At 32.7% G+C, this 22397-nt stretch overlaps 1 protein-coding gene and 1 pseudogene across 5 annotated transcripts in view; both read right to left on the bottom strand.

Moving 5' to 3' along the window:
- Positions 1 to 22397, bottom strand: part of LOC126726149 (uncharacterized protein At4g18490-like) — an 82388-nt gene that overhangs the window by 23995 nt on the left and 35996 nt on the right. The gene's annotated exons all lie outside the window — the stretch shown is intronic.
- LOC126724708 (uncharacterized) lies at positions 8325 to 21942 on the bottom strand (annotated as a pseudogene).

Genomic DNA, 22397 nt, shown 5'->3' with positions numbered 1-22397 from the left:
GATTGTTTTTCATTAATGAATTGAGATTTTGGCATAATTTTTTTTCAAATGTTTTAATTGTTAAATTTATTATTTCTTCATGTGTAATATTAAAATATATGTGTTCTTAAAGCTAGAGCACAATATAATTAGTGACATTTCTCAAGTTGTATAAGTTAGGGTGTTAAACATTTGAATAAAATCAACACTAAAACAGATAATTTAAATATCAAAATAAGACTTAAAAATGAAATTTCTTTTAGGTGTACATACAAATACTTTTTATTTCTTAATCTTAAATTTGGAATTAATTATTTTAGGATAACCTTATTTATGCAAGTATTAGAAAATATTTAAGTGCTTGAGTTCAAATCATCCTCTTCATTAATAAATAAGGAATTATAAAGAAAATTACAACACTTTTTATTGGTCATTTTAATTAGACATATTATATATAAGGAAAAATTACAAAATTATACATTTTATATAATAACTAGTTGGAATCCCATGCAATGCACGGGAACCTACCTATTTAGTAATAGACTAAAATAATTTCATAAAATCATAAATTGATTATGAAATTATATCATTGCATGAATTGCTCTTGTCTTCTGAGTTACAATCTTATAAATAAGTCATTGCTTGAACGTGCAATGACTTGCAAAAAATTTGGCAAACAATTTCAAATATTGTAGAAAAATTAACCCAAATTATTTTCCTTTCTTATGAAAATTATGTAAAATCTCATCAGACCTGGAAGAAAAAACAGCCACAAGATGACAAGATCACCTCCAACAGATTCAATTGAGAAGGGTTAAGGGAAAAAAAAAAAAAAAAAGAAAAAAAAAAAAAAGAAAGAGCAAGAGAGAGTGTACCAAAGAAATTGAAGTTTAAGGTTCTCTCATAGTGGAGATGGATAGAGGAGGCTACTTTAGAGTTTGCAAAAAGCAAAGAAGCATACATGAAATAAAATCGGGTGGTTTTCAAAGATTTAGTGTGGTTTTTAGTTAAAAGTTAAAATAATTTTTAAAATCCAAATGATGTATAGTGGAGCTTCCAAAGCTTATGTGGCATGATACAAAACAATATAAAAAGTTAACATGCTTCGGTTTTATAGAATGTCAGTCATTAACTCATGCGATACATGAGAATAACTACTAAATGAGTTTTAGGGGAAAAAAAAAAGTCATAACCCTTCATATTAGATTATACCAAAATGTGCCTATTGAAATGTGATAACCCTTTATATTGAATATATATTAAAGGTGTCTCTTGAATGAGAATATACCTATTGACCGAAAAGTTGTCTATTGAATGAAAATGTGCATATTAAACAAATAATGTGCTTATTGAATGAAAATATGTCTATTGACCGAAAATGTGCACATTAAAGGATCATAATCATTTGAGTATAAATAGTGGTTCATATTCATTTGCTAACTTCTTCTCAACTTCCTTCTCAAAAAAGAAAAAACGTGGGTAGTCCCACATTGCCTAAGAGTGAGTTCAAAAATAGGTATAAAGCCTTCATACACACTACAAGAGTTACCGGCTTTTGTAGTGGGTAAGTTGTGTGATATTATGCCTTTGTACCCATTCCCTGTGTGTGTGTGTGTGTTGTATGTTTGTGTTCCTTCTAAAAAAAAAAAAAACCTTCTACTCAACTTCTTCTCTTTCATTTTTTTTTAGAAATACAAAAACTTGTGAGTCTTTTCCAAAATTGCTATTTGTAAAACCCAATAAAGTTGGTTGTGTCGTGGGGACAAATTTGTACCCATACATTATTACACATAAAAAGCCAAAAAATATGATTGGAACTAAGAACCAGTTATATATTAAACTGTAAATTAATATTAAATTTATGGTGCGAAATCTCATTCAAACTCAAACTCATAAAATAAATTTCAACTAATACATAAAATATTTTTATTACAATAGTCAACGATGAAACATTAAGAAGAATAAATTGTGAAGTGTAAATATGCCATAACACACATTAAATGCCACATGTTTGATTTTAATTACTGTTATACTTCAATTTTACCACCAAAGTCTGGTCATTCCAAGCATCATAATACAATCTTATACAAATTACAACACAAGTAATAAACCTGCCAACAAAATAGAATAGTTAACTAGGTATATATTAATATTGAACACAACGTTTCAGCCAAGAACAAAACACAATACCATTCTTAGGGGAAAAGATTAACAAAAAGCAAATGCGCAGGATTCAATTTTTTACAATGGCCAACAATTAATGTATTAGTATAAAGAGGAATCTACTTCTTGATTCTAGTGTCGTAGTCATGGCCATTTCATAAATTATAATACAATCTTGCTCTATATTATGCCCATAAGAAAATATTAAAACAACCTATAATATCGGGCAAAATTTACCAAACAGTATAATTTCGGAAATATTTTAGGCGAATGGCAAGCGTTCAAAGTTATATAGTAAGTTGGACTCTTTTTGGAAGTCGAGTACACCAAAATTGACTTCCTAACAAAAATTAGTTCTGACATGGATTAAAAAAAGAGGAAAAAAGCCACGTAAACTATTGAAAGTTGAGCATAATAAAGTTGACTTACACTGAAAGCCGAGTATAGCAAACTTGACTTCAAGCTTAAGTTAAAAAAAAAAAAAAATTCATGGGGGTAAAAACGGGAATCCGAGTTTAATAAAATCGATTTCTTCCTCTTCACTAAACCTTCTCTCTCTCCGGTGTCTCTCTCTTCCTCTGCTGTTTCCTCTCCTCAGTCCCCCTCAACTAGCCTCTGTTAGAGATTCCTACATAGGTTCGTTCTCTCTCTCTTTCATGCGATTTCTCTCTCTTTATTTATTGGCTGAAATGGGTTTTGATTTGCTTTTTAGGTTTAGTGATTTGGAGGTTTGGGTTTCATTTGATTTGGGTTTAGTTTTTATTTGTTTTTGGGTTCTGTATTTGTCATCCTAGAACATAGTTCCAATACGATATATTTGTGGAATGCTCAATATCTATGGAGAATAGGAAAGGCAAGAAAAGCCATTAGCTAGGTGTTGTCACTAGTTGAGAATTTAATTTTATCATCTATTGGATAGCTAAGAAATCTAATTAAAAAATAATGGATTAGATATACACTTTTAAGCCTTTTCTTGTTTTGGTTTTTAATGAAAATATCCTACTAATCCATGCAGTAGTATTATTGCAATTAGAGTGTTATCTTTATTTATTTTCATGTCAATAGATCCTGACTAAAATGGTTATCAAAGGGAATTTAAAAGAAATTCAAGATGCTTTTCATTGTAGCACTAAGTCTGTTACCGGGCAGAGTTCATTTGTGATCTCATCCAAAGATTTCTGAGCTTTCTGATGTAACACTTGCAAAATTTAAGCATATGTAAATAATTCTAAATCTTTAGCTTTAAATAGCTTTATTGGCTAAGTAATCTGGGTTCAAGAAAATCTACCAGAAACCCGACAGCTTGCCTTATGTGTTGGAGTTCATCCCTGGATGATCCGATAAACTATAAAAACAACAAAATTGTATAACGTTCTCCTCCTCTGCTCTTCAATCTTGGCAAAAAGTGCAAACAATTTTCATTACCTGATCCGTTGTTTTGAGACACCAATGTTCTAATACCTGCAAACCTGCCTTTAGATACTCTCAATTGCTAAATAAGCAGCACTCATGATGAAGCAATAGACTGCCAGACCATAAATTTGGTACTTTGATGAGTGGTTTTAAACTAAATTCAATCCCTTTCTGAAACTTCTCTTGTATAGATTGGAATTGAAACTAGTACTCAATCCAAATAATATTAAGCTTCAAATTTCTTTCCATTCAATGTCACTATGATGTAAGTCTCTCTCTATTCATTGTCACAATATTAAACCATATATGGTGTAAGTCTCTCTCTATTCAATGTCACTAACCAATATTGCACATTACACAAACCTATTATTTATAGCTGATATGACACAAAAACTTTTTGCAACATGACGATAGATCCTGGACCCATTGATCATAGTATATTGACAGAACAAGTTAAACATCGATCTAAGTTACTGTGGAATCTTGGGGGACAAGTAATTGCATGAGTTTTCTTGTACCATGCATTCATGTCACAAATCTAATTAGCCATAAATACTAAATATTTGCATAAGATTTTTATTTATTGTTAAAATATTTGCAGGATCCTCTTGGCACACTGGATTGTCGAAGTTGCCATGAAGAGTTGACACTTCGACATCCTATGATAGATGATTGTGTCCTTGCCATTGTGAGGTTGCTTGGTCTAGAGGGTCTGCACTTGGTCTCATCCATATAGCTTGACCATGCATTGATCACTACATTTGTAAAGCGATGGTGCCCAGAGACCCATACATTCTACCTACCACATGGTGAGATGATGATCACGTTGCAAGATGTGAAAGTTATCATAGGGTTGCCCTTTGAGGGTGAGGCAATGGTTGGGCCCACTAAAAGAACTTGGACAGATATGTGTGCTAAAATGCTTGGAATTGAAATTCCAAATGGCCGTCAAACTGTGCTAAAAGGTCAAAGGATTCTGATACCCACACTTGTCGACCAAATCAGACAACCACTGCCTCCGGACGCTAATGAGATTCAAGTTCATCGGTACACTCGCTACTATATACTAGCCCTACTAAGGGATATGGTATTTCTTGACAAGTCCAGAAATAGGGTCCATCTCATGTGGTTAGAGTTCATGTAGAACCTTTGTAATCCACGTAAGTATAGATGGGATAGTGTAGCCTTATCATGGTTGTACAAACAGTTGTGCAATGCAACCGACAAGAAGGCAAAGCAGATTGGCGGACCATTGACTTTGGTCCAATTGTGGATATATGTCAACTTCCCACATGTGTCCCCACAGATGGTGCCCTAACCCGAGGGTGTTTATGGTCCACCACTACCACTAATTCCTCTTGCTATGAAGTAAGTATATATTACATAATTAGTGTGCTATCATGTATTATGCCACATTTTTATACATAAACAACTAATGACCATGCGATGTTACTTGCTTGTAGGTGGGCAGGGGCGATGTGTACAAAGAATGCTCTCACGCACGTGCTATCCGCATATCGCAATCAAATTGCCACGACACGGCCCAACTAGGTATACTACTTGTATTTATACGTACATAACATCTTATGTCCTCCAAAAAGTTTTTTATTGCCCACTATTGTGCTACTTGTTATGCAAATTATGGGAAATTTTCTATATGTGGTTGCTTTACTTGGTGGCTTTTGTAGGTTAAGTGGGAGTCATATAGAAATGACTTAAGCCACCTTCCTTCTAGTTTTTGCATCAAGGGAAGTAGCGTGTAGAGGTCGACTGTTCCACTTATATGTTTTTGGCTTGTAGAGTTCCACCTACCTGATCGTGTCCCACGACAGTTTGGGCTAAAGCGAGAACAACCCAGAGATGCTAATACCAATCGCGATTTGCACAAAATAGATGCGAGGGGCAAGGTAGAGAAAAATTGGTTAGTGGAACATGCTGTCCATATTCAAAAGTGGAATGATCGTGACGAGTACATTTGTAATGCACTCAGGATGGAGGAGGTGATGTCATGTCATCATCCATATATGGTGTGGTATCGTAGGATCACTCGACTGTATATCGATCGTGCTAGTGCTAAGATGGAAATTTTGGTAATGTGCATAAATTTATTTTGTTTTGCATGTTGTGTTTGACGTTATGTATGTGTCGTACTTAATAATACCGATGATTTAATGACAGCTTGCAACCCAACTGGCTGTCCTCAACTAGTTCAGTGAAGAATCTTATGAATACAAGTTCATTAAGAAGGCCCTTGAGGATGTGGATGAGGTTGATCATATCAATGTGCCAGCCAATGATGAAGCAACAAACCAGACAGAAATACCAAAAAGAGTTCAACTTACTAAATAACTTTGAACGCATGCCATCTGCCTAAAATATTTCCAAAATTATACTGTTTGGTAAATTTTGCCGTAACATTGCTTTAAACCAAATCTCCATTGCAACTACCCGATTCAAACCCAAATATTAATATTCAAAGGGAGATGAGGAAATACAAAACAATAAGGACAAAACTTAGGTACAGTACCTTATGTATTGTTTCTTAGGTTCCCTATTTAAAATTCAGTCATGTGGCTACTTAATTAAAAAACGCACTTCCATCCCATGAAAAAAAATCCACATAGTAGAATCTTAAAAGGGGAACTTAAGGAACAGTACCTAAGTACTGTACCTAAGTTTTACCCAAACAGGACAAAACTTAGGTACAGTACCTTAAGTGTTCTTCCTTAGATTCCTCTTTAAAATTCAGTCATATGGCTATTTAATTAAAAAATGTACTTCCATTTTATGAGAAAAAATCCACATGGTAGAATCTTAAAAGGGGAATCTAAAGAAAAGTACCTAAGTACTGTACCTAAGTCTTACCCAAACAAGACAAAACTTAGGTACAGTACCTTAGGTGCTGTTCCTTAGATTTCCTCTTAAAATTCAGCCATTAAGCCCAAAAAAAAAAAAAATGCGAATTTAAACAAATAATCAAAGCCATTAAGCAAAAAAAAAAGGCGAATTTAAAACTTATTTTACAAGGTCAAATGGTACACAAATAACAATATTTCACAGTAACTTTGGCACACAAAGTTTAAGGCAAAAAGCATGTAACCGAATAGTATAACATAGAAAATTATTAAGTATTTTTGGAGTACCATAAATGCGTAGTCTCTTCTCTCACATGAATGGTGGGTCCCACTAAACATGAATGGTAGGTCCCATGATGAATTTAATTAGTGGGACCCACCATTCATGTGAGAGGAGGGAGTACTCATTTATTTTACTCCGGAAGTACACAATAATTTCCCATATAACACCATCTTCTCAAAAGAATAGTATAACACCAATAATGTTGCTTTCTAATTTTTGTACTCCTCTGGCATAAAAGAAACCGAGAGAAATAAGAAGTGAATGTAAATATACAAAGAGACAGTTAAAAGAGGTAGCAAAATTGTATTGAAACAGTTTGCTTAATCTATCAACTGAAAAAACACAATTTTTCGATGTTTTAAAATGTAAATAAAATTTATAACTACCCACTGGAACAATGCAACTGAACACCAACAATAGCAAAAAATTGTAATGAAATGTTTTGTATAAGCACCAAATGAAAAGATATATTGTTCTGTGTATTTAATTGTAGACGTGGCATTAATTTATGAAATCACATGGTGCAATGAAAAGCAGTCAACAAAAAATCAAACATTTCGACTATTAGATATTATATAGATATAGAAAATCATTCATTTAGTTAGAAACAAGTTCTAAAGTTATGTAATAATAATAACTCATTTAGATATTATTTCTCCAATATATATATATATATATATATATATATATATATATATATAATTCATGACTAAAGTCATGCAATGCAGGAGACTTTCACTAGTATATAATTAAATTAAATGTGGTCTTAAGAATAAGATTGTTTGAAAAGTGCATTTTTTGTTACTCCAAGTATACAGTGACTTGATATTTCTTCCCTTCATATAATAGTAGGCTACACTATAATTAAATTTATAATAAAAACCATCATTCATACATGTACTCCAAAAATATCTAATAATTTTTTATTTGAATTTTATATTTGTGCTGGAGAGGGAAAGATGTGCCAAGAGCCTTATCGTTTTCTGCCTATTGCCTTTTCCACAACATTTTCGCTCCTTAATAAATTTTCTGCTACCCTAAAACAGATCACTTTTTTGTTTCTTTTAAAATCATCATTCATGGGGTAGAGATAAGGGCCATAACGCATAAGGGTAGTCTCAAAGTCAAATTTCAGATAATTTCAAGAATAAACACGTTAAAATAAAACAAGGAAATTAAAAATACTAAAACTCAAACAGAAAAATGTAACACCATATTTTATTTCTCCGAACAATTTCAGATAATTTCAAGAATAAACACGTTAAAATAAAACAAGGAAATTAAAAATACTAAAACTCAAACAGTGAAACAGAAAAATGTAACACCATATTTTATTTCTCCGAACAATTTAAAATAAAACTAGATAGAAATACTAAATCCATGTAACTTGCCTATCCAAGGCTTTACTCATGTTTATTTAATGGGAAATTGTTGTTGTACTCTATTCACAACATACACACAATACTTGAAAATTGAGCTTTCAAAACACGACTTCAAATATAAATTCAAAATGATATACAATTTCACAATCCAGCTGAAATGTAACACAATTTCAGCTCACACGATGCGCACACACAAGTGTGTGATTAAAAACGCCATTATTTTATTATTATTATTATTATTCACACAAATCCAAGGCTGTACTCCAATTTTATTTCACAAGACCCAAGCTGTAGATGCCCCCAGAAGTCTTTGGCCATGACTTTTCCTTAGCCTTGATCAACAAAACTCTAGCCCAAGCAATCCATACTTTCCAAGACATCCTCTTATCCCATGAACTCCCCCACTCCAACATAAGGGTTAGCCCTCTCTCAGCCTCCTCAAACATCCCTTTGGTCAAATAAACCTGACCCAACACCACATGCGGCTCCCCCACAAAAGGGTTCTTCTCAATGCTCCTCAAAAGCAACTCCTCAGGGTTGTTCTTAGACATATCACAAACAGCTTCCCAATACAAGTCCCTTGCAACTATTTGCTCCCCTGCATCTAAAACCCTCTTACAGTTTTCAAAAACCGGTGGCACCACAAGCTCAATATCTTCATCTCTATGACTATCAGTTTGCACCACACCTCCACCACCTACCCTTTTCCTCTCTTCCTTAAAAATCTCTTCCTCTCTCACTATCAGATTATATAGCGCTCCCAACCTCGATAGATAATTCAACCATAAACCTGGCTTGCCATCGCCAGGCCACAAAGCGGCACAGTTGTTGCCTGAAAACTCGAGGCGACCATTGAAGTTATCAAAGAGAGCGTCTTGAAAGCCAAAAAATTGTTCACTGAAATCTGCCATGGTCATTAAAAGGAAAACCGCGACCACCCTTCGAGAAACTGGGACATCTTGGCTGGTGTTAATGTGCTTCACAGTAATCCCGTCAGCGGGGAGAAGAGCCTGCAGCTTCTTCCTCCATGGTTCTTCTTCATTGAACAACGCCTTGTGCATGGCATTACTCAACGATATCTCTGAAAGCTTAAGGTGTTCGACGAGTTCTGAATCAGAGTAATGGAATAAAAGATCATGACGAATGAGATGATGTCTTGGGACAATACAGTACAAGTGGATTATATTCCCACTTTATTTTCCTTTCTCACGGCATTAAATTTAAAATTAATGACTCCTATAGTTTACACAAAATGGAAAAAAGTAACTAAAAAAAAAAAACCATTTATTATCCTATTACAATTTACAAGCTAGCACAAAATGGGTTTAGTTTATCTCAAGTACTTTTTTAATTGGAATCTCTTTTTGTTTTAATAAGAAACTGTCACATCATTCACTAACTAAATAAAATGTAGAGATTAAAACTCACTACTATTTGTAATTGTATATTTAAAATAAAAAGACATGCCTAGTTAAAAAAGTATTGGAGGTCACACTCTTAGTGCGATGGTCACTTCACAAGTATAAGTACTTGTGAGGTATGAGGTGTGAGGGGATAATTAAGAGTTAGGGTTCAAGTTTCTAGAAGAGAGTTTCACACACATATACACTTAGATTAGACTAAAGTAGAATTTTTATCTTATATTAAAAAAAAATAAAAAATAAAGTACTAGAGGTAAGCCACCCGCACAAAATACCTTAAAGCTGTTACTAACTTTTTGCTTCACACGACTTAATATATATTCTTGTGCGCAATAATGAAATAATTTGGATTTTTGCTATAAACTCAAATTTTAAATACTTATAAGAATAAAGAAAGATATATTTTTTTCTAATAGCAATGTGTGTATACAATTTTATAGTTATATTATTATACATTTAGCACTTTTAGATTAATTTATTTTCTAAACTTATTTTAAGAAATCAATTATGAGTGTAAACCTTACGTATTTAGATTAATGTCTTACTTTTTTCTTTTTCTTTTTTTGAGAAACACACACACACACAACAGAGAGGGAAATGGGTGATTAACGTCTAACTTTGATTGTTAATAACTATGACTTGATTATTTTTTATTTCTTTATTTTAATGATAAGAAAAATATATTCAAGACTATTGGAAATTAAAAAATCATATAGTGTTTTCAAAATATGAAAAAACGTCAAGAGCAATTAAGTTAATTAATGTAGGTATAAAAGAATAAATTATATTTTAGATTTATAGATTTTGTATGACTACATTAATTTACAAATGTTAATTTATTTTTTTATTAATATCAATTAAAATATTTCAAATTATTTTTGTTTTTAATCTTGTCTTTTAATCTTGCCCCTCTTGAACTGAAATTCTAGCTCTACCACTACTTTTAATTACATTAAAAAAAAAAAAAAAAAAAAAGTAAGAGAGCTTGGTTTACTATTTTTGTGCGATCAAAATGAATCTAAAATGATGGTTTGTTTCTACTATTTTATATTTGAGAAAAATATGATTATTGGTTGTTGTTGGGGCAGGTTTTAGATCCTAAGCCCATAAGGTAACAGGACTAAGGCCTAAAGAGCCCAACACAAAGAATTTTTAGAGAGTGGGCTGAAAACTAGGTTTCAGTGAGTTGGACAACGCTCATAATGGATTAAAGATTGAAATAAAACAAATAAAAATAGGTTTTATGAGAAGAAATCCTTCCTCGGCAAAGTTCGAGGGGAGTAGTTCTTGAGTATATTCTTCTTAGACTTTATTACGATTTTAATTAGTTCTTTGTGTTATAGTGCTTTTCAAATTCTCATATGAACCTCTCCCTTCCTCCTCGGAGGATCTCTTACATTATATATCCTCTTTTGGCTGATCTTGGCCCTCCATTTGTTGATTATGCAGGCCACTACTCGAGTGTTTGTCCCATCGGACGCCTTCCCAAGTCTTCTATGAGTTGCGGCAACCAAGACAGTACTGTTTAGGGGTCTTCTCCACATAAATGTGGCCAGGGGGTTTGGTGAGATGCATTAAATGTGGTGGCAGCTACCATCCCTCCAATCACATCAGGGCTAACCCCTTCTCTAAAGCTCTTCCTCTACAGTGTGGCCCCCTCTGGTAATGTGCCATTGACGTGGCCATGTTCGGGCCTTACCATCCTAGTGTATGGACTCCTCGGAATTGTATTAGCCTCCTCGGCCTTCGGTATGACACGTGACATTATTACCTTATTAAATTTCTGTATCCCACAGTTGTAATTATAGATGAAGATGAAGATGAAGATGAAAGAAGATGCTAACACCTAATAACACTAAGAGAAAAGAACCAAAAAAAAAAAAAAAAAAGATGCTAACACCTAACACTAGAGAGAAGAACAAGAAGAAGACGATAAAAAGCCAGAGATAAGAAAGTAGGCGTATAATAGGGTTTGCATGTTTTTTTGTGGATATCTTGGGATATGGTGTACGAGGTGCAGAGCTAGGGGGGCCGAGGAGGGGCAATTGCCCCCCTTAACCCCACCCCAGGCCCACATCAAACTCAGTTATGCATTTGTTGCCACACGTCAATTATTATCTCTACTATTCTTTGTATTGTACACCTAGATATATTCTTTTCTTTTTTAATAATATTTCTAACGTTATTAAGTCAAAATTGCTTCTTTCCTTTATGATATACCAATCATAAGCAGGCTGTAAGTAAAGGTAGCAAAATAAATAAGAGATTTTAAAAAGTTGGATCACCATTTTTTGTTCCCTAATACAGATTTAGCATGAAAAATTCTCTGTTAATTTACCTTTTTTCGTTCATGTTTATGTATTTTACTTGTTTAAAATATTTACTTAAACTTATAATCACCTTAGAATTTAGAATACCTTAAGGATAACAATGACTATTAAATTTCAACTCTTACATTAGGCAAGGAAAAAAACTGAAAAAAGACGAGAACAAAAATATATGTCTTCCTATATCCCATTGGTGTTGTTATTGTCCTTTCTCCTATCTGTAAGTGTTGAATGTATTTTGCTTTGGATTCTATTTCTATTGCATCTAAATTCAGTTCCTTTTCATTGCAGTGATTTTGAGCAGCTTCAATCCTTCAAGATATTTAATGAACATGTACTTTAGTCAAAGGTTATGATTCACAAAGGCTAACAGTTCAGGTAGCAACGCACATGAAACATGAGAGAGCATTGATGACAGTACTTTTAATTGTTTCTCGTTTATGAGAAAGGAAAAGCGCAATGCCACATGAAACAATTTTGGGGCTTTCTTTCTAGGCATCTTAATACTGCAAAATGGAAGTTGGATTAGGTCAGGTCAGGGCAGAAAGTGTATATTTAGTGAATGGGAATAATGATCAAAGGGATCTATTAAATGTATTAATTTTTTGTTTAACCTTCTTGTCTCATCTATGTTTTCATTAATATATATTTGGAAAACTCAAACTGCCAGCCCCATTGAAGTTTCTTCTTCTTCAATCAACATATAGATTAGGTAAATCATGTATAGGCTCTGTCTCAGCATGCTTGCAACTGTAGTGTGGATTGTAGTATTTCACTTTTCTTAGAGACTTGTTGGAAAAGTGTAATTTTTGATTGATTGGGTATTTCAATTCATTGGTTTTATATTTCATCTCTTAATGTATATGAAAGGGATCTAATAAATTGATATTGTCAATGTTAGTTGAGAAGAATGATGATCCCCAATTTGTATAACTTATAGTGATAGGCCATGTGTGTGTATATATATATATATATATCTTAATACCACTGGAAAAGTGCAATTATTGATTCATTGGGTTATATTTTGTGAAACAATTTAACATTTGTAAACACTCAATGATATTTGAATTCATGGTAGCCTTGCAACGCGTGGGTAAGTGTAAAGGGTAAATCCGAAAATTAAACCTAACCAAAACATTGCAACAGAAACTCGCAGATGGAGGATTGAAACTAAATAATAATAATAAATAAATAAATAAATAAATAAGACATACTAGCAGCAAGACGACAGTGGGACAAAGACTCCAACACCAAAGAGAAGGTTGTTGCAGTGGTTCTAGACTTCTAGTTCATCTCTCTCTCTAACGTAGCTTTCTGCCTCCCTCAACTAAGTCAATAAATCATTTGTAATGTCAATTTCCTCTCACATGAGTTTCCCACTAGTGTTTTAACACCAAACTAACAAATGTATTGATTTGGCAAGTGTATAAAGTTAAAAGAGTAAATTAGTCAAAATAAAATTTTAGGGGGTGCTTTGGCCACAACTCAAAAGTTCAGGGGGTGTATGGGCTTTTTTCCTTTTTAAGGACTTCATAGCATAGCAAAACCATCAAGCACCTTCCCCCACCCCCCCAATTTTTTGGGAGGTTTTTCATCTCTTGACCTTGGTACTAGATAGGGGTGCATTGGTTTTTTTTTTTCTTTTCCCTTTCCCAAAAATACCATTTTAGTCCCCACATATTTGGATCCCTATCAATTAGGTCCATATTATCAACAACGACAACCAAAAAAAAAAAAAAAATTATCAATTTGGTCCATATATTTTGGTAGCAGCAAAATTGGTTTTTTTTTTTTTTTTTTTTTTTTTTTTTTTTTTTTTTTAACTTGTAGTCAATTTAAAAATACTATATTGGTCCATAAATTTTGGAGTCATTGTCCATCTAATCCCTATTTATATATATATATATATATATATATATATATATATAACAAGCGGGATGGTTTGGGATGGTTTGTGCAACTATTCTAGGGACACAATTAGCCACAATTTACTACAACTTGCATATTTGTCAACTTGTTATTAGATTATACATCACTTACACATGGGATAAATTGTGTCCATGGACTTTTTTATGTGTTTTGTGTAAAAAATCTAAAGTGCAAAAGACTTGAGGAGGAAAAGAGAGGCAAGATTAGGTGGGAAGATAATGGATTATTCTAGGTAGGAATTCAGGACTTGTGAATTCACCTCAACATATTGCGATATCTCAAATGAATAATTTTTATTTTTTAACCCATATATAATACTCATTTTGTTATATAGTATTTATGATGTTTCCCCACAATATTACTGAATGCTTTGAAGTTTAATCTTCTTAATTCGTATTTTATAATTTTTCCTTATCCTAGAAGCAGTTTCTGACTATTGAGTTTATTATATATATATATGTATATATATAAAAGATTGGAATTACATAATTATTAGACATATTCAAAGTAATAAAATGTACACTTCCACTCCATTCTCACCACCAAATCCCAAGACCCCAATCTTAAACATCTTGTTCATAATCTAAATGAAACAAAATCATTTGTATACTAACATAAAGAGAACGTAATCAAACAAAGAAAAATTGGCTAAATATACTTCCATCAATATTTAATTGTCTCTAATAGGGCTTCTATATTCTTCTTATAAAATATTTAAAATTTTTTTTTTTAAAAATCAAAAACAAAGAGAATGCTAAAATTCAAGAAAAGTCTAAGCTAAAATTCATAGAACGGGTCTTGTATTATTGGTTTACAAAGGAGCTTCGTTTTTATTAGAGATGTAGAGCACACTACTAATTAACTTACGATCATATACCAAAACCGTAACATCAAATTAAAATATTTGAAACTAATTCTAACAAACCATAGTAACTATAATTAATAGCACTAACAGCTAAGTAACCAAAGAGATACAGGTGGATAACTAAACGTGAAAGAGACATGAGAAAAAAGAACAGAAAAATTATGTGAAAATCATGGTTTTTAGATCCGGACCGTTCAAAGAACTGGAAAAATGAAAGGTTCAAGGTTTTTAAGGTCGGACTGAGGTCGAATCGTGATGATGTCATAATTAATTTAGTAATTAATTAAAATACAAATAAAGGTATATTAAATTTATAAATATTATCAAAATTGACTAAAAATATCTAAAAATAATTGAAACAAAATTTATAATAAAATTTCATGATATTACAAGGTTAATAGAAAATAGTACAACATAAATAAGCATGAAAAAAAATGTAGTAATAGTCCATCAAATCTAAATCATTTTGATCAAATAAAAAAACCACTTTTAATTATTTTAGTAAATTCTCATGCAAAGGCATTATTCTTAAATCACAAGTAAATTTATCAAAGGAAAAAATATTTAGTAATATTTAATAAATTGAGAGAGAGGTAATAGAATAAGTTGAAAAATTATAAATCACATAAGTCTAAAATAAATATAATAATACTTCATATTTGTTCACAAGAAACCTAACTGGTACGTTGGTCATAGTACTAGTCATGGTTCTTAAATGAATTATGATTTATGAGGTCTTGGGTTCTACACCCGATAGTTCCTAGTTCCCTATTCTCTATTTTTAAAGATTAAACTCTTTGACCCGGTTGAACCAACTCACGATTCGGACAGTTTTTCAGGTCAAACTCTGGTTCAAGAGGTTCTCTCGAAATGTTTAAATGATCGGTTCTTACATTTAAAAAAATTGATTTAGTGACCAGTTCACGGTTAACCTTAAAGTCAACTCTTTGACCCGGTTGAACCGACTCACGGTTCAAATGATTTTTCCGGTCGAATCTAGTTCAAGAGGATCTCTTGAATACAACTGCTTAATTGTAGCCTGGCTAGAGAGAATTAACAATACAACTATCGTCTATAGACCGTTTGCACAATACTCTTGAATAATTGCAATTAAACTAGAGGTTGCAACTAAAGCTGAGGAAATCTTGATTCATAACAAAGAAAACTAAAAATTATCATCATTTTTTACTTTTATGGTCAAGACCCACACCAATACTACACTAAATAGTAGTAATTTTTCCTACTATTGCAAAAATTGAAGTAAGCTCCCAAGCGTCCAAATATTGTATAAGGCAAATCGCAAAGATAAACTTCTAAAGATCTCATATGATTTTTAAAATTTATATCAAATAACTTTATGTTAACTAATAACATTTTTTCTCAATTCTATTAAATTATAAGCCTCACATTCAAAATTTCAAATACAATTCTAATAGTTCAAGCTAATAAGGGAAAAAATTTTATTTCATTTATGCATGAGCAATACGATACATTAGTATCAAAGTAAAGGTAAAAAATACAAAAAGACTAACAAAGAATAGGTTAAAAACATGGACTAAGGGTTGAAGGTTGACAAAATAGTATATATGTTACCAAAGTGACATCAAATCAAAACTCCCAAAACCCATAAAAGGTTCTTCCCATGTCCAATCACAACCCTCACAAAACCCATGATGACCTCTAACCTCCACATCAAAACCACAAGTCATTGTCACTCAAAATCAAAACTGCAATACATATTCTCTAGTTGTAGCTAAATCATACGTGTTAGGGTTAGATGGGATATAATGATAGGGTTAGACACATGTAGTTGATGGGTTGAAGCTAAAGGAAATCCTTCCTGGTTTGGAGAATCTCATATGTGTATTTGAATTGGGATGACGTAAAGGGTTATGAGAAAGTGTATATAAAAGAGCAGAAGTGCAAGAGGAGAAAATCCAAAGTAAGAGAGAGAGGGAAAAATAAAAGTCTTAAAACAACGTACCTAAGAAAATAAAGAGTCTTTATCCTTTAATTGGTATTTATTTAGTAAACAAAGAGTCCTTATCTTTGTGAGAGATAGATAAATATTCTTGAAACGATGAACCAAATAAAACTAAAAGTCCATATCTTTTATTGCAAGCAAATCCTCAAGGAGAGTGCCACATGACAGAAACTTGTACTCTCTCATATGAGACCTCTCCTTATATTTGATTGATTAATCAATGAGCAATGCTATATAAAGTAGCAAAGTGCAAGAGGTGAAAATGGTGAGTGGAATGTGAGAGAGGAAAGTCCTAAAACCGTAAACCTAAGAAAATAAAGAGTCCTTATCTTTTAAATTTTAATTAATCCTTATCTCTATTGTGGCACTTGAGAAATATCATGATACAGTGAATCTAAGAAAATAAATAGTCTTTTTCTATGATGTGGCACTTGGATAAAGAATTTATATGAAAAAAAATATTGTCAAAAAGAGTGTCACATGATAGAACCTCATGCTCACTTAAAACTCCACATCTCAGTTTTTTTTTTCTCATAATTTTTTTTTTTTTTTTTAACTTGTCACAAATTACATCACTTAACTAATTAGTATGATATAAAATAAATAAAAAATAAAAAAAAACCTAAAAACGAAATGTAGATTGTGCACCATCTAATTAAAGAAATCCAATGCCTAGTAACTTTCAATTGTGGGAAAAATTAATCAATACAACTAGGGGGGGGGGGGGGGGGGGGGACATCAATAATGCCTAGTGGTCCCCCAACCAATAAAATGTTGTCGTGTGTTTGAAAAAAGTATTATATTAGTGTCACAAAGAAGAAAAAGAGGAACCCTTGATTCCCAGGGGGAAGAACTTGGATATAGGAAAGAAAGCAATTGGAATATGTGGCTTTCCCACACCATTGTTGAATGCTTAGAAGCTCAATCGTCTTAATTCATATTTATAATTTTTCATCCTAGAATTGGTTTCCAACTATTGATTGATTTTCTTTATTAGTGTTAAAAAATTTGTTATTTAAACTAACAAAATAAAATTTAGAGGAACAATAGACTTTATTTCAAAAACTGATTAATTGATTATGAAATTTATAAATAAGATTAAAAGCACAAAACACAATCATGTCTAACGTGGAAACACCTCCAGGCTCCAGCTCGCAAATGCAGCATCTTTTGTCCTACAAACCTTTACAAAATGATGGTTCTCGTCATGATTTGGAGGGCGAACCTCTTATACAATGTTTGAACTTTGAAGTTAAACATCAAGTAAAGATACTTTCCCTTATTAGGGAAACGATTCACTTTCTATATCTAATTTGAGAAGAAGTTGGAATATGGATCTCCTAATAACACAATCTTGGTGACTTCCGTAAGATAACCAATCCCAATATTTTGGCTTTATAATTTACTTTCTAAGTCCTAGTGTTAAACATCCATGATTTGAATCCCCTCCACTTAAAATGTATAACCAAAAAAAAAAAAAGTCAAATTGGTACAAAGTGGTTTTGTAGAGGTAGAGATTTTTCTTCCCAGTTTTATGCAGGGGTGGAGCCACCTTATGCATTGGGGGGCCCATGGCCCCTCCAAAATTTTTTAAAACCTCTCTAATTATAGGTAAAACTAAGCTAGAATCATTTTGAGTTAAGAGTTGGCCCCCACAAGATTAAAAGATTGGCCCCCCCTCTAACACGTCACTCATAAAATTCTTCCCACCCAAAATCCCAACTGTGCAATCATAAAAATTAACTCTTTTTGTCTTTTCCATTCTTCTCTAAAGCATGATAGCTACATCCATATTTTTTTAGTTTTTTGTTATTCAATTATTGTGAAGGGATAAAACTGAGGTGTAGTACATCAAATTACCTGATTAAAATCATATGTATTGAATTTAATTGTCCTTAAAAATAATAACATTATTTGTATGTTATTGATCATGTTAAACATGTACTTGAATTTAATTGAAGAACCTAATGTATTATATTTAGGATATTGTACTTAAGTTTTGCACTTTCTCAAAACTATTACAATATCCCTTTCCACTTAAAAACCACTGAAAAGACTCTCCTCATCACTTGGTGCTCTCTCTTCAGTTACTCTTCATTAGCTCTTCCATGGGATGCTCTCACATAATCACATTTTCATTAGTTTCTCCCTCTTCCTTAACAAATAATTTTCTTCTTTAAAGCTAAGCAAATATTGAGAAATACCAACTTATTCTTTTTCTTCTTCTTCTGCAGTTTTGTTGAATACTTATATTTGATTTCTATGAATGTTATGGACTTATGGTTTTTCAAAAGAATAGGAGAAACTCAAGAAAAAAAGACTTAAGATGCTCAATTGGTCGATTAACTTGTTAGTATTTTGATATTTCAGTGCTATAGAATTACACCAACAAAAAAATTCTATCAATAATCTCGTGTTATAAATATACTGTACTTTGAGTTTTTTGTTGAATTGCAAATCAAAATGATAGTTTTACCTTGGCCCTTGGCCCCCCCAAGCAAAAATTCCTGGCTACGCCCCTGGTTTAATGGATGCTTTGGTGGATGAGAAATGAATCAGGTGGACTGGAGGAAGGATAGAGGCTCCTCTGCTAACACAAAGAGCTGTTGAATATGCTACTAAGCTCATCGAAAATCAGGACCAAGAATATGGCATGCAAACCAGAGAGACAGTCATGTGGACGGCATCACTTATGGACTGTTACAAAGTAAATTTCGATGGCGTGAAGTTCCAATGAAGTAGCTCAGTTGGGATCAGGATACAAGTACGTGACCATAGCTGCTTTGAGTGAGAAAATACTAGTGGGGATGACTGTGAGGAAGGGAAAACATTGTCAGTTGTGATGGCAACAAATTTTACAAGAGAAATAGGATTGCAAAATATGATTGTTGAAGGGGATTTATCATTTATGATTTCAACCCTCAGTTCAATAATTCCCAATCTTTCTAGTGTCAATCACTTGCTCGAGGATGCAAAAGAGTGAGCCAAATTTTTCACAGGGTGGTGTCAAATGTACAAGTAAAGACTGTAGCAAAGCAGCAAATACTTCAGCTTTAGGATAGGAGCCCAAACGGGCCAAACCCACTAGATAGCAAAATTTTGGTTGGAGGAACTCCTCTTTTCATTGAAAGATATATTTCTGATGTATTACATTCATAGAAATGAAATGCACTATTCTTTTCATTCAGAAAAATATATGTATGTTGTATTGCTTAAAAATTGTTTCAGAACAAAATGATAGCATAACCAGTACCAATAAGTTGTAATGAATAGCAAACAGAAAAAAGATACCTTGTAAAATTTTAAGTCATCGTTATCATTTATTTATAAGGAATGGTACTCATGCATGAGCTGACAAGAAATCAGCTTGAGAATATATGTCAAGTAGAAGTAGGCAGTTCAAAAGATAAAAATCTAATTCAACCTACTTTAATTTAGCCATACAAAAACATAAATGTTCAATCATTTATTAAGATAAACATTTTACTCAGCTTTAATTTACACAAGATGACAAACTACTTTAATTTAGCCATACAAAAATATAAATGTACAATCAGGCGGATAAGAAATTTAGGCCCAAGTCAGCCAGAAAATGCCTTGCACATACCTTAATATAAAAACTGTTGCTCCCACCCACTGATCATGCTCGAACCTTCTTGGACACAGTTGGGAAGCAAAATTCTGAATCTTATGTTGTTCTCAATTATGAAGGAATTTCCAACACAATAAAGACTGATCGAAGAAAAAAAGAATTTATTATCAAAGACAGTAAGGATATTTTCTCGTCATTGCTGGAATGGTTAAGCATCAGCAATTTTTTTTTTTTTTTTTAAGCATTGGCAAATTGTTATTGTTGACAATAGCTCAAACTAATATTTCTTTGGCTTCCCATGCTTCTTTCTCAGCAAGTTGCAAATCTGCAGGAGAGAAAACAAAAGGACTATTTAATAATTTCAATAGGATCTAAAAATAAACTAAATATGACTACAAAAATTAAATAATCCTAAATTAAAGTAAATAGTTCTTTGAGTCTCCTGCATCAGTTTCAAGTTTTGGGCTCTTGTTACATCCTCCTTGGAATGACAAAGTCCAAACTTTGACCCAGGAAGGTTCATCAAAGCTATGTCGGGATTAGTTGACAAAGAGGTTTTTGGTAATTGGGAATCTCAAAGTCAGCATTTCACTAAATGAATTAATGAAGATGTGTTCCTCTACAATTGAAGTCCTTTTTTAGGTTTCAAAGTCACTTACAGGTTTGAGACTTTGCCAAGTTCATGGTTTGATGAGCAACTATCAAGTTAAGCCTATATGAATCACTTAATAGATAATAAATAAATCACTTCGTATATGCCTCAGCCTTCTCAACATTTCTATCATTCTCCATAACTAAAGGAATTTCCAAGTCCATCACGTTCACCTCTCAAACACATTCAAGTTGGAGGTCCGGTGGTTAGTAAAGACATGCTTGGCACTACCCTCTCCCCGAATCCCATGAATGCAAACCTGGAGCGAATGTAAATGAAAGTGAAGCAAGTTATGTTCACCAAATAAGGCTTCAACCATCTATGTTATTCATATAAAGTTCAGCAGTCAGGGTTGATAAATAGACCGACAGATTTTGTAGATGTTTACTTGTTCTTCAAGGACTCTTTCCAAAGGTACTTTTGAATTGCTGCAAGTGATTTTTGATAATGTTATTCCAGTAAGTTTAGAACATATTATAGTCAATAGAACAATCAGACCTGATTTCACTGGCTGACACAGAGAGGTGTTTTAGAGGATTTAAGTACACTGAATCTGCATTTGATGCCTGCAAAGTAGCATCCTATCAATATTGGTGATGAGAAGTCATGATAATTTTCTTATAACTTACGGAAACTCCATATGAGATCACTATTGTTGTGATATCATTTGGAAGAGATCTTTATGAATAACAAGAAGTGGTTTAATAATATAAAACCTCAAATGCTTTCCTTTTCAAGGATAGGCTTTGAGACATTTCTTTCTCAGTACTGTCAACACGACGCTCAATCTTCAATGCTATATTGGGTACTTCCATTTTTTGCACTGACTTTTCCAAGGAATTAATTTCTCTCTTGACTTACAGAATTTGATAGAACTTTGTTTGCCTCTGTAATCCTACATTGAAGATATACATCAATTAAAGACTAGTAAACTATTTTCAGATAGGAAGGAACCGTTGAATAAGACTTATCTCTATATGGGCATCATACCTTGAAGTTTTAATGCTAGAGAGATCAGGTGTCCTCTTGCCAGCTTTTATGAAGCAAAGTTTATTCCTTTCAGCCAAAATGGTCTTCAAGTTCTGCAAATACTCCATGCTTGAAAGCTCAAGTTTTAGAATTCACACTTGTCTGGGCACCACATTCAGTTGTCTTACCAGTTAGGCTGGAAAGATTCAAGAAATTCTCTGAGTGTTGCAAAACTTGAATCAACAATATAATATTTCCCTAGAAGGTCTTATGAAAAGATTACAAGCCTGATTGTCTGAGAGAACTTACTATAGGAGCATTATCATATAGAGATTAGAGACTAAGCAGTCATGTTCAACTCAGAAGATTAACATCCAAAAAATCAAAACAATCTATGGTAACAAGACTTCTGAAAGAAATTTACCTGTTGAATATAGTAGGAGTGACTGAAGTATAATTAGCACGTCCCAAAAACAGGGTAACGTTTTGAGAACTCATTATCTAAAATCAACAAAGTGAGGAAACTTGTATTGAACAGAGATTCTTTACAAAAAAATAATGATGCATAAAAATATTTAAAAAA

Source organism: Quercus robur, chromosome 5 (genome assembly GCF_932294415.1).
Source record: "Quercus robur chromosome 5, dhQueRobu3.1, whole genome shotgun sequence".
In the NCBI taxonomy this organism is placed as follows: Eukaryota; Viridiplantae; Streptophyta; class Magnoliopsida; order Fagales; family Fagaceae; genus Quercus; species Quercus robur.
The sequence above is the reverse complement of the archived record's forward strand: the minus strand, read 5'-3'. Positions and strand labels throughout refer to the sequence as shown.